Below are 21,182 nucleotides of genomic sequence, written 5' to 3'. Positions count from 1 at the left end.
CTATTTCTGACCTAATATAGCTTTGACTCTACTAAGAAACATATGTTAATCAAATAATTAGCTAAATCAATATAAAATTAATATTTACTTATAAAGTGGTCAATAAAAAGGACCTTGATGTTACAAAAGCACATTAAAAAGAGTGGGGGGGGTAAATGCTGACAACTGTACTCGACCAACAATAAAATAATTTTTAAAAAGACAAAAAAGCTACATTAAGAAGAAAATGTATAGTCAGGGAGGTCAGGAAGAATTACTTAATGAACTGATAGAGTTTAAATTAAAGACAGAATGGTAATTAAGATGGCAAATGGAGGAAGGAGTGAGAGAGTTATAAGCTGAGAGTGAAGGGCATGTGCTAAGGCCCAATGTCAGAGCCAACAGGAAATGTAAGAGGGAATAAAATAAATGTGGTACTACCTGGAGCACCAAGATTAAGTTGGGAATATGTCTGGAAAAGTATAAATAGTTAGTTAGGTAGAGTCAAACTATCTAGTCTTGTTTTCTAATTTAACACAGTTTCTAAAATTGTAAGGACTGATGAAAATATTTTAAATGAGGGCAATGTAATGGAATCTGAATTTTGATAAAAGGAGTCTACTTGACACATAGAAGATAGCTTAGTTAGGGTAAACTTTGTATACACTGAGATAGACTAAATTATCCCATTAAGTGGGTACAGTATTTCAACTAAAGACTAGGGTAGCTGGAAATGGACAGCTAGTAGAGAAGAAATGCTAATTGATTTAAGGTATATGTAAGTAATAAAAATGTTGAAGAAAGGTTGATGGATTGTTATAAACATGGAAGGAGGCAGAGAGATGTTGAATTTGCCTCCTAGGTTCTCAATTGTAAATAATTGTGATGGTGCTATGCATTGAGAGGAAGTGTTACTAGACCACCAAACTGGAGAAGGGAAAAGAAAGGAGAGGGTTTCAAGGAGAACATGGGGGACAATAAAAACTTCAGTAGCATTCAGTGTCACATAAGTCACTACTGATTTTCAGAAAGTATGTTTTTCGGTAATAAGACAGAAGAAGGGGCAAATGGTGATAAATAAATATGTATAACTACTTTCATCAACTGCTTGAAGAAGCTGGCTGCATAGGTGACCTCAGGCACATGTGTGCTGCATGAGATGCAAAATGGCTTGATTTAGTTTTGCTTATTTTCATCAGTAGAAAAATTTTTCAACACCTAATGTAATACTTTCCAAAGAATAAATATATTAATGGATTTGAGAAATAGGGTAGAAAAGACCCTAGTGAAGTGAAGTCTGGAAAGAAAAGAAGGAAGGAAGGAAGGAAGGAAGGAAGGAAGGAAGGAAGGAAGGAAGGAAGGAAGGAAAGAAGGAAGGAAGGGGGAAGGATAGTGATGTTAGATAAAAAATAACATGTTCAACAGGAAAGAGATGTAGTTAATGCAAGGACATACAGGGTGGGGAGTGACTGCTGTGTCATAATGAGTATGGAAGTGATGGCACTTCAATAGGAAATAACAAGGGGTAGACTTTTTTCTTTGCTGTACCAGGCACTTGGCAGGTTACAAAGCAGTGGGTAGGAAATATTGAACACAGGAAGAACAGAATGAACAGAATTTGTAGGTAGAGAACCCCAATCACAGAAGTGGAGATTGGCCTTAGATTGCAGAAGGAACATGAGTCTTTATAAAGTTGTTGGAAGATACAAAGTAAATGTATGTGAAAGGATAGCTTTCATATACAATATTATATACATGAAATACACATACACTTGTATACTCGTATATCCATATACACATCTGCCTATATGCTAATGACATACATATACACTAAAAATAGTACGCGTAACTTTCTGCTGTTCCTTTGACTATTGCTAGTTGTACCATTTTACCATGTCACTTTACTCATAAAAATTACTCACAATTACAAAGTGAGAAAAACAGGGCTTCTTCCAAGTACTAAAATACTATGAGGACAACACTAAATCAGGGTGATGGCTACTATTAGTACCATGGCACATGAAGGAAACAGACCTTTGGATATAGGTGCTTTCCTAGTATCTCTGAATGTTTTTTGTTTTTTTTTTAATGCTAGGATATAATGGCTTTTTCTTAGTAAACTCTATTATGTTAGGAGACACAATTTATTTAGCTTTTAGATGGCCCAGAGCTAATTGACTCTAATCCAGCTTTGGTGAAACCTACATAATTATTAAAAAGCATGTTGAATGCTTTTCTTATAATCACTAGATAATCTGCATTTTTGAAAAGCAGTTCTATGCCTGAAATCTTATGTCATTTAAGTTTTATAATCATCAGTTCCTAGCCATTCTTTCTTCAGCCATTATGGAGATGCTCCGGAGATGCATTTTAGAGCAATCGTGGGTGGTTACAAAAGATCAGTGTTACTGCATTTCTTTTCTGAGGATAAAAATAGTAAGTAACATGAGAAGGAGCACACTGCAGTGTAAAGACCACTGAATGTGCACATCAATCAACTCATAAATGCTAGCTCTCTCTGTCTAAATAGTTATATTATTTTAATTCTTTTTTGTAAATTTTAAAGAAAAATATTGATATTGTTACTTGCAGCATTGTTGTATAGTTTTCATTTCACAATATTGCTTCTTTAATGCCACGTATTTAACCTTTCAAAGGGCAGGAGGGTCAACTTTGAAGTCCATGCTCTATAGCTAGATTATTCCATATTCTTTCTAATGTAGCAGATAAACAACTGTCCAGTTCCTTTCCCCATCTTTGAGTCAACAGAATTGTACTTACAACAATGCAATTGACTCAATCTTCTTTGAAGCTTCAACTCTCACCTCCCGGATGAGTTTTAATCATTTTGTGGTAGCTTTCTGAAGTGTAATAAATAAGATCAGCTTTCCTAATCTCAATTTTCTAGCCTGCTTTTTTACAATTATCTTGTAATTTAAGTAATATTGATAAACTTACAGAAACTTTTGTCAGTGCTTGTTGTTATTATTATTATCATTGATTATTTTAAATGAAACACTTTGTGAGTTTGCACATCATTTTGGGGCAGGGGCTATGCTAATCTTCTCTGTATTGTTCGCATTTTATAATACTCCTGAAGCCAGCACAACTAATGACTATTGAAGTTGTTAATATTGCAAAAAGTAATTGCAAAGTAGATAGAAAATCAGGCACTAGAGAAGTTTAAACTTAGTTAAAATTAGGATGACTTAAAAGAATCAGGTACTACACAAAATTGTGAGTGAAATGATGTAAAGAGTACTTTTCTTACAAACTCTTCTAATCAATATGGTGAGATGAAACGGACTTTTTATTTGTTTCTAAACACATACATACACTAAACTGATAATTTTAGAGCTAGATTTTCCTTTCAACACTGAAATTTTAAACAACACATATTTAAATAATTTTCTTAAAGGCATTGCATGGAGCATGATTTACAATTCCTAATAAGCAAAAAGGGTAGAAAATAAAATATTCTTTTGATTTTCTTTTCTATATTTACTGTTATTAAATGTTTCAAGCTAATATTTCTTCTTCAAAGCAAGTTTTCTCGTTGGCATGCAGCTATGTGTTTAATCCCTTCAAAAAGAGCAAGACTTTTATAATCAGTTTTGCTTGTGTTTTTTAATGTACTCTTTTTAAAAGAAAGTTTTTACCTAATTGCATGTTAATATTTAAATAATATAAGCCCTGATGAATTTAGAGGCAAGTTTTAGCATGTTAGAGCTTTTGGAACTGTGGGGAATGCATACTATAACTATAATAGTTTAATAAAATATTATGTACTGTTGCATGTTTTTTGTCTTTAGTTACAGATTGAGGATGATAATGAACAATAAACTCTGATAAAATTTTTTAATCTTTAATTGTATATACTATTCAACACTATTTAAAAAGAAGAGTTTATTATAATACTTCTAGGTAAAGAAAGAAATCTATCAATGTTCTTTTGAATAATAAATGCAATAATCACATATTTAATACAAGTAAAATATACATATTAGTGTTGTTTTACTTGTAAAAATGAAAGTTCTTAAAAATCTTTTCTTCTGAAAAAAGTGTTAGGAGGTAGATTCTCTCTACCTTTCATTCTCTACCAAGACAAAACATGAAAAAAAGATATATATGCAGAGACACATTTTTTGCCTCTAACATTAATCTATCGCCATGTTTAGATGACTAGTATAACTTCTGCATCCATCTCTTCCTTGTTATCAGTGAAATTCATCTTTTTCAGAGTATTGTGAATCATTCCTTCAATTCACCTGATTCTAAAGAAACAAATGGTAAAAATAGATTCTCCTCTTTCAATCATTAGTTACTGGTACACAGAGTATCTGTTGATCTACTCGTATACACTGTAATTCTCATAGAAAAAAATAAAAAACAATAAAAAATAACAGAGAAGGAGACAAGAATCTTAAATTTAATTTACCTTTAAAATATTTTTAGTGGAAAAAGTAAATTGCATTTTACTGGTAAACAGGAAATCCGGACTAATGGAGAATAAAACTAGGATTAGACTAAACAGGGTGTTAACAATGACATCTCATTAAATCTTCTTAGGTAGAATACGTGATTTTCCTATAATAATTCACCTAGTTTTATACCTAATAATTTATTAAAATAAATATATTACCCAAGTATGTTTTAAATATCACATGAAGTTGAATATACATAAAATATTAATGATTATAAGGTTTCAGTAGAGTCATTTAAAAATTTCAACTTTGGGTTACATAAATTACTAACTTTTAAACTTAAAATTTAACATTATTTTATGTCATTCTCACGAATATCTATTTTTATGATTTATTTACAAAAATATGTTAGCTGTGTACATGAAAGAAGGGATGTCAGTGAAAATGTTAAAGATATCTGAAAATGCTCTTCTATAACAACATTAGGAGAAGTAGCAAAAGTGATCAGAGCACTTTTCCAAAATTCTGGAAATTAACCAAGTTTTCATCAACTGTGGAAAGTTTACTTAAAAATATATCTGAATCTCAGTATTAATGACACACTGTGTGGAGTTTCACTTGTTCTGTTCCCAAACCCAAAGACCCAGCTCTGTAGCCGACTTGAAAACTAACATCCTGGTAGCTACTGAAGGAGGAAGAGCAGTGTGTGACCTCCTCCAAAGCCCCATTCCAGAGAACTATCATGATTTTATCTTTTGTGCCTCCATGGAAGCGTGAAGAGCAGGACGGATAAGATGACATTGGTCCTGTCAAGGTAACACAAATTATATAAAACAAAGTTGAGTCACTTATGTGAACTAAAATGGCTGTCAGTCAGCCATAACACTGGTTCAAGAGGAAAATTATGTAAGTCAGAGCAGACATGTTTGGCAACGAGACGCACATAAGATTTCTGCACACGTGGTCACAGTAGCCAGGTCTGCAGAGCGGGACCAACCATTGATAAGCTCCTGGAGAAGTTCCACACTTGCCAGCAGGAGTGTCAGGCAGAAGAGCCATGTACCACTCATAAACTCCTGGGCAAATTCCCCACTTGGCACCAGGGTTGCCAAGGCATTTATGAAAAGGACCCAAAAGGGTGGGATATACCACTTTCAAGATATAACCGAGACAGGCTCCACACCACTGCTGAGACAACTGAGCTTCACACACCAGAGTGCTGCTCCATGCCACCCTGATCTCTTTTGGCATCGGCCACCAGAGGCTCTACCCTGCTGAACTGAGGACTTTGTCTGCCCTTCTGCCTACCTGGCTATGAAGAGCCTTCCTTGCAAGATGCTGACAACTTCCTCACCGGCTGTGCTATCTTCCAGACCTGCAGCCTGGGACTCTGGGACTCGGATTCATTATCCCCCATCAATTGCTCTATATGTGTGTTATATTTCTCTTAGATTGTTAGAGTATAAATAGTGTATTAATGTATATTTTTAAAATATATTTTATTAATTATGCCATTACAGTCGTTCTATTTCCCCCCTTCATTCCCCTCCACCCTGAACACCCCCTCCCTCACCATTCCCCCCTTTAGTTTATGACCACGTGTCTCAAGTTCTTTAGATTCTATAGTTCCCCTATTATTCTTGCCCTCCCCCTATCTATTTTCTACCTACCATCTATGCTACTTATTTTCTGTACCTTCTCCCCCCTTCTCCTCCGCCCACCCCCCTGTTGCTAACCCTCCATGAGATCTTCATTTCTATGTTTTTGCTTCTGCTATCCTTTTAGTTTGCTTTTGTTTTAGGTGTGGTTGTTAGTAACTGAGTTTGCTGTCCTTTCACTGTTCATCTTTTTTATCTTCTTTTTCTTAGGTAAGTCCCTTTAACATTTCATATAATAAGGGCTTGGTGATGACGAACTCCTTGAACTTGATCTTATCTGAGAAGCACTTTATCTGTCCTTCCATTCTAAATGAAAGCTTTGCTGGATAGAGCAGTCTGGTTGTAGGTCTTTGGATTTCATGACTTGGAATACTTCTTTCCAGCCCCTTCTTGCATGTAAGGTCTCTTTTGAGAAATCAGCTGACAGTCTGATGGGTATTAATGTATATTAATGTTCTATTTTGAGTGAACCTTCATTCAGTGAAAGTTGACTGAATAGCAGAGTTACCTTGTGTGACTCTTATCTATTCCCTGGTGTCAGGCTGCTCAACAGGCAGCTAGCTGAGCAGGTGCCCAGCTGACTTATAGGAAAGGCTACATCACAAACACACTTGTGGCAAGTGTGTTTGTGATATAGATCCTAATTACAAGGCTGTCTTTATTTATGCTGAATTGAATATTTTCCAGGGCAAGAAGCCTTTCCAGTAGGGGAGTTTTAAAAAATGAATATAATTTCTTAAAAGAAATTTTTTTAAATCACGGATTTCTGAGTTGTCAAGTTACAGATAGAGCAAAATATAAGCTAAAGAAAGGAAAAACTGGGGGATGAGATGTACATGGAAATTTAGATAAACTGTGTCATATTCCTGAGAGTCTAGAAGTTTATGCACATGTAAAAAGCTGAGCACAGAAGCAGAAAAAAACTTACAAGGTCTCATCTCTGGCTGACCTGGGCATACTGTGCAAACAGGAAGAAATGGCTGGATGTAATTCCCAGCCACATGGTTGAAAGTTGAAGGCATGTCCTAACACCCACGCAGAGCTCTCACAGGAGATCAAGACACTTATTTGTTCCAGACATTTAATGAAATATCTATCCAACTGTTAATAGACCAATGACTAAATCTAGCAGATACATCAGCAGCCATAAACCATGAGGAGTAAAGACTTTACAGAATTCTCAGAGGATGGTCATAGTTCTACATCTTTAAAATTATTTGATATGCCATTGTCTCTAAAAAGTTTGATTTTTTTATTTACTATCTTGGTGGAGTAAAAAATAGTTTTAAGTTCCTCCCTTTGGATTTTCCTATCATGATAAATTTCACTCTACAGATAAAAAGATAAATGCTATATCCTTGCCAATTGCTAAGCATGTTCATTTTAATTGTATGTTCATAAATTGGGGGGAATAACCAATAGAGCCACAGAGCATCACCCAGACCAAGGAATCACCCCCTTGCCCAACTCCCATGTGATGACTGGGAAATATGCGGTTCTTGTGAACTGAGTTGTGTTCCCTCAAAATTCATATGTCAAAGCCCTAACTTTCAAAGTGGCTGTATTTGAATAAAAAGGTTTTTAAAAAGGTGATTAAGGTTCAATGAGATAATAAATAGGAGGCCTTAGTCGACTAGAACTAGTGTCCTTAGAAGAGAGAGAGACAACCAGGGATGGGTGTGCACAGAGGATGTAATGAGGTAGCCCTCTGAGAGCCAGAAATGTCTCAGGATAAGGACACCTTCCAGCATCTTGATTTTGCATCTAAAACCTTCACAGGCAAGAAAACAGATTTCTGTTGCGAAGCTGCCGAATGTGTCATATTTTGTTATGGCAGTCCTCACTGACACTAAACACAATACCCTGTGGTCTAGCCCCACATTTGGAACATATTGAAGGCTCATTTCAGCTTCAGAGCTCCGGACAGGGTAAGTTGAGGACATACTTACGACTGCACTCCTGCCTAATTCCTCCTTCCGCTAAGTTTAGCTGTCTTTCCTTCTCTCTGCCCCGTGTTTGTTGATCCCAAAGTATTTCCTAATCACCTACTGGTGAGCACAGTTTCACCTTGCAGTTTGCAGAGGAATCATCTTTTCTACATATTCCTTCCTGGTTTACCTTAGCGGGGAGGGATTTTTGTTTGTTTGTTTGTTTTGTTTGTTTCAATACTATTAACTTACCTGCATGCTAATATAAATTATTGGTAATTGAAAAAAATACAGTATTGGTAATAGAAAACTTAAAAGATTAACTTATAGTTATCAGACAGGGAAGATACCATGATCACGAAGTCAATTTTCCTGGGGTGCAGTTTATCCACTGCACTCCGATGTACTGGCCCCTGTAATCTCCCCAAGTGTGGGAAACTCCACTACATCATTTGCAGTGGAGAGCTGTGTTTACACTCTCCCCTGGGGGAAAGAAATGATTGACTGGCTAGGATTTATGAAAATCACTCTAAATTAGCTTATGTTTTTGCTTTGAAACAGTAATTGAACATTCAAATACTTAAAAGAATTGTTGATTACTTTGTCTTGTGTTTCTGAAAGGAAATTATACATATGTGTATCTTTATATATTTAAATTTATACACATATAATGGTAATGCATGTAACTTTGATAAATGTTAATATATCTATGTATACACATACAATTGAAATCTGCATTCATATTCTCCAAAGATCACTGATCTGTAAAATGCATATTGAAGTGTTTCTTGTCTCTTTTATGATTATATTAAGATCAAAATATTGGTAACAGCACACAAGTCTAATAGAGGGAATTAGAACAAGAAATGATATGCCAGATTTTTCATGGGCTATGATGCAACTATTAAAATCACATTTTAAAAAAATGTTCAATGCCGTAGGAAAGCTTTAAATCAATATTCAATGTATAGAATAAATAACATGATTAAAATGTATACAACTAACATTATCACTATATATAAATTAAAAATACCTGTATATGTAGGCATGAGTGGGTGTGAATATATACACATTAGATGATTAACAAGTCAAAACTTAACAAACGATTAATTGGGATTTTCTGGATTTTTCAAAAAAATATGTAAAAAAGAAACAAATCATCCATGAAGATAAATTAAAATAAAAATAATGACTAAAAATATTATTCTTAATGCAAAATGTACTTAATTTCTTTCCCTCCATGAAAATATACAGTTAAAATTGAAGCACCAGGGATATTAAGCAACCAACATTATTAAACTAAGCCAGAATAGTTTCTATAATAATCATTACCACAGAAATAATTTTTCAATGGAAAAGGAAATTAATGAATTCAATTGTGCTATAATCTACAGTTTTTATTGGGTATATACCCACATACACTTTCTTTCTCAAGGTATCTTTCTTTTTACAAAAAACAATGCCAAGGGCCCATTTGGGTACCCAAGTTGTAATGCCACCTATTTGTTTGGCTTAAAATTGTCTCCAGGGAGATCTCTGCATTGTGACTTATCTTTCATTTTTCTTTTTCTTACCAAGGAGCCTGATGTTCTAACTTTATTTTCATTTGCTAAGTGTATGTAATGCTTGCTTATTAAATTTGTTCTTTAGGGCCATAGTCTTGGTTGTGGTCTCTCAGGATTGTCATTGAGACAAAGTATATGCCTGTGGACTCATAAAAGAGTCAAACTAACTCTGTTGCAGCTCATACTACATTTGTTATAACAATTTCCATGTCTATTTTCACTCCTAGGCATATCACTTACTGTATTACTCTCCCTAGCATCTACCTATTTGTCCTCTATAATTTCAATCCTTCATTTTCAATGGCATATAATACAAAGTCACTGAAATTATTGCAGTGTCTTACAGATGCTGGTGGAGACAAAATTAGGCAGCTACATGAATATAAGACTCAAGGCTCAGTTTCAGGAACAGTGTGTTCGTATTCTAGAATCTATGGTGCTACTGAAATTATGATGGGATGAGGTGGGGGAGGTCCTAGAATTCTCTAAAACAACGTGGCAATATTCACCTTTAAGGTATTTCCAGATTCACATATATTGTACAAAAGGACACGACAACTGCAAAGTGTAGTGAGGCACGGGTCACATAATATATCGTGTGTATTTTTTCCCTCTGTAATTCTACAGTACATCTTTCTTTCTGAAGTTATGCCTGTCTTTATTACTCAGGTTATACTGGGGTTAGAATGAACTGCATGGAACTATTTAGAAGTCTGAAGATAAAGTAAAACCACCTTATTTGGTATGACTAATGTCATTAGTATTAGTATACTAATTAGTCATTAGTATGACTAATGTTGCAATGCATTAATTTTTTTCAGATTGATGTTATAAATCTGTTTGTATTGTATTATATACAATACTTTAGGGATTAACTAAAATATGAGCAGATTGATTTACTACTACCATCAAAAAAGTACCTTTGGAATCATTAGAAGCCATGTATTTAGTAGTTGGAGTTTTGAGAAATCATCTAATGGCAGAGACTTCATTAAAATTTGTTTTCCCAATATTTTTATGAAAACTTATTAGAAATAATAGTTCATAAAACACAAAAGTTACAGATGTGGCCAAAATTAAGTTGATAGTTTTATTTGAATCACAGATATCCTTATTTATTCTTGCATTATATACATTTCCATATGCACAATGGTAAGCCTACTTTTGCCCACTTGTGTATATTATTGATGTGACAATTTTTTTTCTAAAATAGAAATTCTGCAAGTGTACAGTGCATTTACACAAAAACACTATGATGCTATACCTTAACCAAGATCACAGATAAGACGCCATGTGTATACTATATTGTTATTACGGGGTATATGGAAAACCCAGCAGTGAAAACAAGGCTAATGATAACTAATGAGAAGAAAAATATTGTGTTACTGATTTTATTCTTGTAAACATGGCCAATATTCTCAAATGCATTTTCAATTTTATTTATGGGTTTCATTTTCAGAAAACAAATTCATTTTTCCATCTGTGTCTACTTTTTACATCTTTTTGACAAGCAGAAGTTACAACTTTGAGCGACGTGCCTTGGCTAAACTCCTGCAGAGAGTAGAGTGCAGGTTGACACCCTCTATGATGTTTACATTCCAGGACCTTCAGGCAAGTCAGCCCTGGAATGCAAAACAGGCAGGAAACTCATTTATTTTTTCAAAATATTTCGTACCTGTCACGATATAGAGAAACAATTTAGAAACAAAGTTTTTAAAGAGAAAACTATAAAAGACAAGAGTTATTTCTATTTCCTTTTGCCATGATAGAGAAATAAAATAAAATAATTATTTTTTTTACATTTGTATTTATTCTTACAATATCTGCCATCTTTTCCTATTTGGTGGTGACACTGGAATTTTTTCATTATCTCCATTTTTACATAATTTTTTTCTAGATAGTTACAGAAAATATGGCTATTTAAATGTCTAGCAAGTACCTAATAATTACAATAAAAAACAATGATCAGATTATAATAGAATGATTTTTAAAAATCAAGTCCAATATTTACTTTGGCAAAATACCTTTAAATATATTAATAATGAATACTAAAGCAGATTCTTGATTAAAAATGTGTACAATTCTCTATCGTTTTATATTAATTGCACAAACTTGTGTGATGTCTTTTTTTTAAATCTAGAGATTGATTCATAATGAAATTTTTATCTAAATTTTTTAAATTGCTGTTCAAGTACAGTTTTCTGCCTTCTTCTCCCACGCCTCCCCACCACCCCAACCCTCCCCACCTCCCTCCCCCATTTCCATCCCACCTTGTGTTGTCCATATGTCCTTTATCATTATTTCCCCATTATCTCTTTCCCTCTCCTTTCTGATCACTGTCAGCCCGTTCTCAATTTCAATGTCTTTGGCTATACTTTGTTTGCTTGTTCATTTTGTTGATTAGTTCCTGTTAATAGTGAAATCATATAGTATTTGTCTTTCACTACCTGGCTTATTTCACTTAGCATAATGCTCTCCAGTTCCATCCACACTTTCATAAAGAGTGGGAGCTCCTTCTTTCTGCTGCATAGAATTCCATTGTGTAAATGTACCATAGTTTTTTGATCTATTCGTTTACTGATGGGCACTTAGGTGGTACTGGCATAAGAACAGACACATAGACCAATGGAACAGAATAGAAAGCCCAGAAATAAACCCAAGTCTCTATAGTCAATTAATATTTGACAAAGAGGGCAGCAGCATAAAATGGAGCAAAGATAGCCTCTTTAACAAATGATGTTGGGAAAGCCAGACAGCTACATGCAAAGAAATGAGGCTCAACCACCAACTTAAACTATACACAAAAATAAATTCAAGGTGGATCCAAGATTTAAATATAAATCATGATACTATCAAAATCCTAGAGGAGAACATAGGCAGGAAAATCTGAGATATTCTACACACTAGAACAAGGGACACAAAGGAAAAAAATCAGAGTTGTTCTTATAAATCCTAATAAATTGCTCTTGAGTCCATCAATCACATAAGAAATGTTACATCTACTGATTAATCTAGATGCTTTGATAATTTTTATATTCTTCTCAATATTTTTCCTAAATATGAAACACAAAGATACTTATGGACATTTTCTACTATCAAAGCCTTATGAGACTTTCATTGAAGTGTCCATATTGAAATTTCAGTGTTTAACGTGCATTGTTTTAATTGTTATTTTTTAATCATTAGGACAGATACAAACTATGGGCAATTTTTCAAATTGGTCAAAATCAATAACTATGTTATGATAATAGTCCATTATATCTCCATGAATAATAAACAATAACCATCCAGTTTTGTTTATCTATAAACTTTTACTGTAGAGTGCTTCCATCCCAATATTAATCAAATGGCATTGGATTTCTCTTTGCAGCCTCTGTCAATAAATATTAGATTTTTGTGGGTCTGCTAATTAAAAGTTTTTTTTTCTTTTCTATGTCTCATTATCTTTTCTTGTGTACTTGTATTCTCAGGAACCAGTTGTTCTATTCTATACGTATAGGAATCATTAGTGGGAATACAGGAAGAAAAGTCGTGAAATTAAATGTCTGTTTTCTAGTAAACAAAGATCCTTAAGTAATTGAGGCGAATATGGAGAGCGAAAGTAAACTATGAGGATAGTAGTAAGTTCTCTAGAATACTTCCTTTCTGCTCAGTTCAGGACCAGAATAAGTTTCTCTGGAAAACTTTTTAAGTTTTTAAGTGTTAGAGGTGGAAGTTGGGTTCTTGTAGCATTGAGACCCACACAGGAGGGTGGGATTCTGTGGTAAACTGCATTAATGATGTAAAATTATGGGAGTTCCCCTCTTGCTTTTCCCATCATCCCATCTCTGTCTTGCCATGAAAAAAGTCCAATGATGTCCTTAGCAAGGCCAAGACTAAAGCCAGTGTCCAAAGTTTCTGCTCTGCTTTAAAGTACAGCCCACCACAGCATCTGGCTAGTTTGGCCTGTGTTTTATGCTGCAGTCCATTTATTGCTGTGATATTCAGGCTCCTCTCTGAAGCTTGCATGCAGAGTCCTCAGAGCCATAGGCCACGTGGCTGCTAGGACCACATGGTGATGGAGAGAACAAGCCAGTCCATAGGGCATGTGCATGGGGCAAGTACAGATTGACAGAGAAAGAGAGAGAGAATCTTCCTCTGGGATAACATATGTTGGGCTTGGAAAATACTAGAAGCTTTTTCAAAATGATCAATCAACTTGCCAACTTTTTGCAGGCTTTACATGGATTTACAACCTTTAGTTAAACTGACCAGCCTCCATGGCTCAGCATCTCCCACTGAGTTCCCCAACAATCGGGGACCAGAAGGGGAAGGGAAGAGTGTTAATCCCCCTGCTGGAGCAAGGCTATAATCACCTGCAGCTTCATGATGGAACAAACAGGTCCATACTCCCCCACTGTTAGTCTCAATGTCTAGTTTCCTTTGCTCTCCTTTCTCACCAATAACTAGTCAAATACCGATGGTAACAAATCATCTTTCGTCACCATATATTTGACCCCCTTTTTTTCCTAACTCCCTGTCCATCTTTCCTTTGATAATCACCATACTGTTGCCTGAGACTATAAATTTTTGTTTTTGTTGTTTGTTCACTTTGGCTTTTAGTTTTATACCTCAAATATGAGTGAACTCATACAGTTCTTAACTTTTTCTGCCTGACTTTTTTTGCTTAGCGTGATATTCTCAAGATACATCTTTATTGTCACAAATTTCTTCTTTTCTGTGGATGAGTATTGTTACTTTGTAGTACACTTGTACCACACCTTCTTTATCCAAACCTCTATCAAAGGACACTTCCATTGTCCCGTCACTGTGATTAATGCTGTAGTAAATACGCAGGTGCATATATCTTTGTGAATAAATGTTTTTAATTTTCTAGGAAGACACCTGGAAAAGGGAATTCTGGGTAATATGGTAACTCTGTTCTTAATTTTGGGGGGATACTCCTTAATGTTTACTATGTTGACTGTACCAGTTTACATTTCCACCAGTAAATGATGGTTCTTTTTTTTCTCCACAACGGGTCCAGCACTTGTTTTTCACTTGACTTTTTTGATAATAACCATTTTAACAGGTGTGAGGTGAAATGGTATCTGTTTGTAGTTTGCACTTCCCTAGTAGCTGTTGAAGTTAAGTACCTTTTAATATATTTGTTGGCCATTTGTATATATCACTGGGAGAAGTGTCTGCTCAGGTCTGCACATTTTTTAATTGGTGCTGAGTTGTACGAGCTATTTTTATAGTTTGGATATTAACCTGTTGTTTGAGCTGTTGTTTTTAAATATCTTTTTCTATTTGACTGGGTAATCTTGGTGTCATTAGCAATTTTTTTCTAATGTGACAAAAAATAATAGGTATAATTTTTATTTACTCACACCAGGCAGCTATTGTTGTGTTGGCTGTTGACATTTTTTTGTCGTTGCTGACAATCTAAAGAGGTCACTTCTCCTAATTTAATAGTCAGGTGTTGCGTGTTTAAAAATTCTTGTGGCACATCAGCTGAAAATTGCGGGAATAAACAGCACCTCTATCTATTAGCAACACCAAGTACAGGGCAGTATAAAGGAAATTTATTGAAACATATTTCACCAATTCCCACCTCTGAGAATCCCTCAATCCATCAATTTTAAGCTGTTTGCCAATTATTTCCTAAGTGAGGTTTTTTTACTTCTCTGGGATTTTCTGAATCCTTTGTTGTCATTTCTACATACCCCAGTTTCTTTAACTTTTCTCTAACAATGATATCTATCATTAAATACCAGCGTTCCATTCACTTGGGAAAACAAGCATTCCCAAACCCTCATAAATACCTTATTTCATTCAGATAAGAGCCACCATCTTTGGATTAATCTAAGACTAAAATTATGTGTATTCACCTAAACCAAATGTGACAGAAAGATACTTATGAGTAAGATTACCCTGATTACCTGGATTACCATCTATTTGCCACATTACCATCAAAACTAATGTTGATCCTGGCAGGATTTAGGAACCTGTATTGCTAATGAGTCCATGATCATAATATGTTCATTTGGAGTGCTTTCTCTGCTTCCTCTTTAAAAAAAGCAATGAGACAGAGGGAGGGAATTTATAATTTGCCACTGTGTATGTCACCACAAGACCCTCAGCTGGTCTGTACAATTCAGGAACTGCCAGACCAACCTCATGGTCATTGTCAATCATCTCATTGCCAATCCAGTAAACCTAATCACAGAATGTAGAAAAAATAAAACACTTATATTACTGAATAAGAGTTACAGAAGACTGAAATGTGCATTACAGCTAGTCTGGTGAAGAAATTAGTAAAAGAAAAATAAATCTCACATTTTTCTTATAACCAGATAGTATCCACTTCATGCATACTGTATTTATCCAAAGTCAATATAATTCCTTTGCGTCTTTGTAACAAGCAAAAGTTACAGCTTGGAGCTTACTGCCTTGGCTAAAGTCCCATAGCAAGGCCACCTTCCTGCATGTTCGCATTTCAAATAGAAATCTCCAACTTCCCCAGAGAGGCTCTCTCAGATTGCTAGGGAGACAGGAGGCTCATTTAACTTTTAAAATATTTAAATGCACTCAGACAAACAGAGAAACAATTTATAAACATTTCTTTGCTAGAAAATGCTTCAAGAAAAGTGTATGGAAGATATCTTTCCCTTTTGGCACCAGAAAACAATTTTAATTAAAAAAAATTTGATTTGTATTTAATGTTGCAATATACATTTTTAACATAGCCAACAGTAATGCTTTTTTTTCATAAAAGTGTGGAATCAAACTACAATACTATTTTTATTTGAGGATGAGATGTTGTGAAAAAAGAAAATGCTTGTTTTCTTTCCCCGCTGGCATAACCTAACCCAGTAATCCAGGGACATCTCAGGTGATGCTAATTAACCTATATCAGAAAACAACACTACATGTTTTTATTCAACTGTAATTTTATTACTTTGAAAAGAAAGTGTTATAGAATTTTTATGTGAGCTAATAAAGCTTTCATAATATTCTAAATCTGTTCAGTGTGAAAACCATACCTTCATGATATCTTACTATTAACATTGCCATCTCTTTCTATAACTAGATTAAATTAAATGTCATTACACTTAAGAATTTTAAGAATTTTTAAATAATATATTTATCTTCTTAGACCTTCCAAAATAATTAATGAAAATAAAATTAAGACAAAGTAAATTATGGGATAAAAAACAGCCTATATTTAATAGCTAGTGAGCACACAGAAATTTAAGAAAAATACCTGAGATCACTTAAAGTCCACTGTAATTTGAAGTGTCCACTATATTTTAATATAAAATATCTTGTAGATGTATGTTTTGACCTCACTTTTATATAAATGTATAATATTTTTGTATTTCAATATTTATGTACATGCATCTATATTACATATTTAAATATATAAATAGATATGTACACATATCGAATATGTATTTATAGTTTAATGTAAATATATATAAGATAAGCATTATTTTATTGATTTAGTTATTTTTGGTAATAGAATAATGATTATTCATCTATAGTTTTGTGATTATGTCCTTGTAAGTTAGGCAAAACAGTAAATCATCTTCATTTAGTTTATTAATTATATACAAAATTAAAAATCTAATATTTGCTCCCTGGCTGGTGTAGCTCAGTGTATTGAGCATGGGCCTGTGAAGCAAAGGGTCACCAATTCGATTCCCAGTCAGGGCATATGCCTGGGTTGCAGACCAGGTCCCCATTAGGGGACACATGAGAGGTAACCACACATTGATGTTTCTCTCCCACTCTTTCTCCTTCCCATCCCCTCTCTCTAAAAATAAATAAATAAAATATTTTTTAAAAATCTAATATTTACTTAATGCTACTTGTCAAATGCTGAGAAAATTCTGATTATTGAAATTAAATAAGAAATAAAATTTGCACATTAAAATTTTGGGGGGTGGTAACTGCTATCTCAGATAAGAGTGATAATATATGTAATCAAATATAATTTTTTGATATATACATATGTCCTCTACTAACTAGTTCTCACTATTATATTTTTTTTACCGAGAGTAGTTGGGTTGTTTTTTTAATGGACAACTATCATTTTGTGGTTAATCATATGTATGTGAGTATGTATATGTGTATGTGTGTGTGTGTGTATATATATATACATCTTATATATATATATATCTTATTAATCAATTTCATTCTCCCAATCTTCACCTTGGAAAATATATTTAAATCTTTTTAAATTAATTTATTTTTGCTACACATAGGTTAAGTATTCTTTACATTTCAATGAATGTTCATGAAACATTTTGGATTGTAATTTCTTCCCAGCCACCTACTTTCATTTCATCAGTACTACCTAACACTCACACCTAACTTGTTTTATTGCAAGTAGCTATCAAATTATACTTTGAAGTCAAATAATATTTTACCTGTAGGACTGTCTTAGTTCTATTTAAAACATACCAGTAATGCCTTTCAGGGTTCTACACGATTTCTTTGTTTTCATATGCAAAACAGGGGCAATGACATATTGTCTCTGTTTTTTCCAGAATTACACTGCCCGATCATTTTGCTTGACATAACTAATAGTCATTCTATTTGTTTTACTCTTTTTACTGAAGACATCTTTGAGTTTTTTCTCTGTGCTGTTAGAGTTGAAGGATTCTATATGGAAGATTAAATTGAGAATTTGCCTAGTTCAAGAAAAAGGCTGAGTTAACCATGGCTCCTCTCATTTCCTGAAACAACTCTTTGTTGATTAGTCCGTAACTGACGTGGTGCCTGTAGGGTAAATGGAGGCAGTCTGGTTTCCTCACCCAGGTGTCTGGGTAATGAATGGAAGAACTGTTCCCATAGCCTTGAAGGGACCTCAAAAATTATATTCTCGTAGCCTTGAGACTGGTTCTGATAAACTGTTCCCATAGCCTTGAGTGGACTCGTACAAGCATAATTATGCTCTGTTATATAATTTTCTAGCTTGAAGCTGGCTTTTTTTGCATCTAATATTTAAGGAAGAAGGGGCTCCCTGCTGGGTGCTAGGCTGGGGAGCAAGGGCCACGACATGTGCCACACAGACGAGACAGGTGACATGCAGTGTGCCACACAGAGACGTGCAGGGAGACACTCAGCTTGCTGCATGTATGGCTCAACCATCTCTGAATAAAGGCTTGTCAAACATCCCCACAGCTCTGCACATTTTCTTCTGTCTGGCCAAATACCATGAACCGGTCAGACCTGGAATGAAGTCCTCTTTGTTCATGGAAAGAAGGAGTCAAGTTCCTTCCACTAAATACTTCTCCAAAGAGATATAGACCCTCAGCTTCATGGCGCTGCATGATATTTAGAATTTATGTTGAAACATCTTATATTTTTTAATATCTTATTTATTTATTTTTTAGAGATAGGGGAAGGGAGGGAGAAAGAGAGGGAATAAAACTTCGGTGTGTGAGAGAAACATGGATCTGTTGCCTGGTTGTTTCTGTCACAATCCCAGCCAGGAACCAGGGTCTGCAACCCAGGCATGTGCCCTGACCTAAAATAGAACCAACCCTTTGGTTTGTGGGACTATGCCCAAACCACTGAGCTATACCAGTCAGAGCTGGACATTTCTTTTTGACAAAAAGATGTGGGAAGAGACAAAGAAATGGCAAAGAGCAGAAGCCCATTACCTACGAGAAAGGTCCCTTGCATCTACTATATGTCACTTCTGTTTACATGTATTTGTACCAAGTTTAGACACATGAATATTCCTCAGGGGAAAGTAAGTGAGAAATAAATCTTACAGAAGGAATAAGGAGTTCTGAGGAGGGGTGCAGAGACAATTTCAGTACAGCTTGGCATATCTGTCAGAAAATGTGATGTATTCTATTTCCTTTCTTTGAAATATTCTTATATCTAGGACCTAAAAAGTATGTCTACTTTTTTATTATTCATATCTTTTTTATTTTTCAATTCAGTTGTCCCAATTTTTCCCTGTTGCTCTCCCTTGCTCCAATCCACCCCACTCACAGAATGACCACCACCCCGTCGTCCATGTCCATTGGTCCTTCATACATGTTCATTGATTAGACCCTTTCCCTTCTTTCCTTCCTTATCCCGCTCTCCTCCACCTTCTCAGAGCTGTTAGTCTGTATCTTCTTTCCATGTCTCTGGTTCTATTTTGCTCATTTGTTTTGTTAATTAGGTTCCACTTACAGGTGAGATCATATGGTATTTGTCTCTTACCACCTGGTCTATTTCACTTAGCATAATGCTCTCCAGTTCCATCCAACCTGTTGTAAAGGGTAGGAGCTCCTTCTTTCTTTCTGCTGTGTACAATTCTATGGTGTAAATGTACTACAGTTTTTTTATTCACTCACTTAGTGATGGGCACTTAGGCTGTTTCCTGGACTTAGCTATTATAAATAATGTTGCTATCAACATTGGGGTGCATAGGTTCTTTTGAATTGGTGTTTCAGGGTGCTTAGGGTATAATTCCAGCGAAGGAATTGCTGGATCAAAAAGCAGTTCTATTTTTAGGTGTTTTTTTTTTGAGGAAATTCCATACTGTTTTTCACAGTGGCTACACCAGTATGCATTCCCACCAACAGTGTACTAAGGTTTACTTTTCTCCAAAATCTCACCAGCATTTGTTGTTAGTTGATTTGTTCATAAAGGCTATTTTGACCAGTGTGAGGTGGTATCTCATTGTAGTTTTAAATTCATCTCTCTGATGGCTAATGATGTTTAGCATCCTTTCATATGTTGCTGGGTCCTCTGTATGTCCTCATTGGAGAAGTGTCTGTTCAGGTCCTCTGCCCATTTTTGAACTGGGTTGTTTGTCTTCATGGAGTGGAGTCATGTGAGTTCTGTATAGATTTTGGAGATCAATGCCTTGTCCAAGGTATCATATCATTGGCAAATATGCTTTCCCATTGGTTAGTTCTATTTTCATTTGGATGATGTTTTCTTTAGCCATGCAGAAGCTTTTTAATTTGATATAGCCCCATTTGTTTAGTCTTTCCTTTATTTCCCTTTCCTTATATTAGCAAAAATATTGCTGAATGGAGTATTATATAATTCATATCTTGGCATCTATATGGTATTGTCAAAGAACTTTCCCAATCAAACCAAACAATTGTCTTTTAACTCTTATCACATTACACTATTTCAATTATATGTGGATGTAAATCACAGCCTCATATTTTAATTTGGATGTTTGATAATTTGTTCATTTTGCTTATTTGCATATCCCTTCTGAGAATAATGCAAGATTCCTAGGAGGAGAGCCCTGTCTACTTGTTCAGAGATGCATTCCCAGATCTTCAAATTGTGCTTAGGATACAATAGGCAGTGAACACAACGGAGAGGAGTGGATGCATGCACATAAAGTCAATTGTTTCTAATTTAAAAAAATTTTGAAATGACTCCATGTAAACAAACACCTACTATTTTATCCCTCTAATCACTTCAAATATTTTGGGAATACATTACATTAGAAATTATAAGTAAGTACATTTCTGTTGTATGAAGAGAAATTCAGTAGTTTTGTATCCTTCTGCTTTTGAAATGAAATTGTAGGTGGAAAGATAATATAGACGAAATACACCATGGAAATATACATAAGTGCTATAAAGGGAAACATTGTTAGGATATTAATTT

At 34.7% G+C, this 21,182-nt stretch overlaps 1 non-coding gene across 1 annotated transcript; it reads right to left on the bottom strand.

The window, feature by feature from the left end:
* Positions 1-2,983: 2,983 nt before the first annotated feature.
* LOC119049399 (U6 spliceosomal RNA) lies at positions 2,984-3,085 on the bottom strand. Its single transcript, XR_005082512.2, has one exon. It is a non-coding gene; the product is annotated as a U6 spliceosomal RNA (small nuclear RNA).
* Between the last annotated feature and the right edge of the window lie 18,097 nt (positions 3,086-21,182).

The sequence above is a fragment of the Artibeus jamaicensis genome, unplaced genomic scaffold, assembly GCF_021234435.1.
Source record: "Artibeus jamaicensis isolate MK-2021 breed Jamaican fruit bat unplaced genomic scaffold, CSHL_Jam_final scaffold_369, whole genome shotgun sequence".
Classification (NCBI taxonomy): domain Eukaryota; kingdom Metazoa; phylum Chordata; class Mammalia; order Chiroptera; family Phyllostomidae; genus Artibeus; species Artibeus jamaicensis.
Note: the sequence above shows the minus strand (reverse complement) of the source record. Positions and strands in the feature narration are given on the sequence as shown.